We start from the raw sequence: 2,204 nt of genomic DNA, 5'->3' as shown, positions 1-2,204 counted from the left end.
GTCTCGAAAAACCAAAAAAAAAAAAAAAAAAAAAAAAAAAGATACATTTACTTATTTACTTCTTCCTTTTCAATTTGTATCCCCTTGATCTCCTTCAGTTGTCTTACTGGTCTAGCTAAGACTTTAAGTACTATATTGAATAGGTAAGGAATGGATATCCTTGTCTTGTTCCTGATTTTAGTGGAAATACTTTGAGTTTCTCTCTCTCTCTCTCTCTCTCTCTCTCTCTCTCTCTCTCTCTCTCTCTCTCTTTCATTTTCAAATTGTACAAACACAGTATCATGTCTCCCTGGTACCAAGCGAATGTCCTTGAAACCAGGGAACTGGTTGAACAACATGGATAAGGTCAGTTCATTCATCTCCTCTGGTAAGTTATTAAGGAATGGAATGTAATTTAGAGGGTAATCAGGACCGAGGGTTTGGCGATGCATTTCCTTGGGTCCCCAATCAGCTGAATTTGGTGTTCCCTGACTAGGCTTCTTGCTTGCAGCTGCTGCAGCTGTTCCATGGTTTTAGCTTTCTTCTTTCCCGTGTCAGTGAAAGCGCCACACATTTTAGATATTATATCGAAATCTGGTTTTGCGTACTGAATTCTCATTGCTTTACCATAAAATGGAAATCCTTGTAACAGTCTCAAAGCATTTGGGGATGAGCCTAGTTCCTTAAATATAACAAAAGCCTGTCTCCTCATCTTCATGGTCTTTAAAGCTGCAATATCTACCACGTGTCCACACTGAGAAAACAGGGCATACAGGGATCTCAATACTTCTTTTCTAATTTTGTCATTCATGTTGTTGATATAAATCGTGTGATTTGGTCTGATCCATGGTTGGGTAAAACCCTTCAAATAGCCTGAAGCCAGTGCAATCCACCTCTACTGATAGGATTTTTAAGGTTATTTTGTTTGAATTATTGTATATTAATAGAAATTTAAGGTTGTTCTGTTAGACTATATTTTACACAAGCTGTTTATTTGAAATGTGTAATGTTCTAGTTTTGGGGTTCTTATCATTATTTTTATTGTATGTAGATTGTTAATGTCAGAGAAAAAGACAATCTTTTAAAAAAAGGGGGGGGGCGGTGTGAAGTGGAAGTTTCTGGTTGGGTCATGGATGCAGACTCGGGTGGTGAGGCCCACTGGTGTTTTGCTGCTACAAGAGCCATGGGAGGACATGTGATGTTTGGAGAAAGACAACAAGCTCACATAGCTCGCTTTGCACGCTTCATTGGTCTTGAGTTTTCATCTTTGTTGATCTTTGCTTCACTGAGAAAGGCACGGCAGAGAACTTCTCCTGGCGTCCTCACTGGTCCTGGTGAACTGCTGCTATCCTGGCACACAGAGTAGCCCCGAGGAACTCCTTCTAAACAGGTCCCCATCCCCTTGTCCTGTTTCCCGTCTTTTCTCCCCTACCTTTGGACTGTGGGCTAGAAGTGGGGTCAAAGTGTTTGTGAACCCTTATTAGAAGTAGGTTTTGCCGGGCAGTGGTGGTGCACACCTTTAATCCCAGCACTTGGGAGGCAGAGGCAGAGGTAGAGGCAGGCGGATTTCTGAGTTTGAGGCCAGCCTGGTCTACAGAGTGAGTTCCAGGACAGCCAAGGCTACACAGAGAAACCCTGTCTAGAAAAACCTAAAAACCTAAAAAGAAAAAAAAAAAAGTAGGTTTAATCTAAAAAAAAAAAAAAAAAGTAGGTTTTAAAAAATCCAAGCCTACAAGTTTGATAATTTACTGCCACCTACTTTTATGGAGTGTTAGTTCTTCTTTTTGTTCTAGAGCTTTCAGTTGTACCATTAAGTTACTAATATGAGCTCTCTGCAGCCATCTGTTGCAGATACTTAGTGCTAGGCACTTGCCACCTAGAACCACTTTCCTTGGGTCTAGGTGTGGGCATGCTGTGTTTTTATTTTTATTCAATTCTACAAAGTTTTAAATTTCCTTCTCGACTTCTGTCTCAACCCATTTTTCATTCAGCAGTGAGTTGTTCAGTTTCCATAACTGTGCGTACTTTCTGTTGTTTCTGTTGTTGATATTCAGCTTTAATCCATGGTGGTCAAATAGGATGCAGGATGTTGTCTCAATTTTCTTGTCTGATGACACTTGCTTTGTGTCCAAGTATATGGTAGGTTTTGGAGAAAGTTCCATGAGGTGATGAGAAGAAGGTGTATTCTTTTGTGTTTGGGTGAAATGTTCTATAAATATCTGCTA

The 2,204-nt window shown here is 40.1% G+C and overlaps 1 pseudogene; it reads right to left on the bottom strand.

The window, feature by feature from the left end:
- Window positions 1–251: 251 nt before the first annotated feature.
- On the bottom strand, window positions 252–1,377 carry LOC117723453 (U2 small nuclear ribonucleoprotein B'' pseudogene; annotated as a pseudogene).
- Window positions 1,378–2,204: the final 827 nt, after the last annotated feature.

The sequence above is a fragment of the Arvicanthis niloticus genome, chromosome 18 (assembly GCF_011762505.2).
Source record: "Arvicanthis niloticus isolate mArvNil1 chromosome 18, mArvNil1.pat.X, whole genome shotgun sequence".
Taxonomy (NCBI): Eukaryota; Metazoa; Chordata; class Mammalia; order Rodentia; family Muridae; genus Arvicanthis; species Arvicanthis niloticus.
The sequence above is the reverse complement of the archived record's forward strand: the minus strand, read 5'-3'. Positions and strand labels throughout refer to the sequence as shown.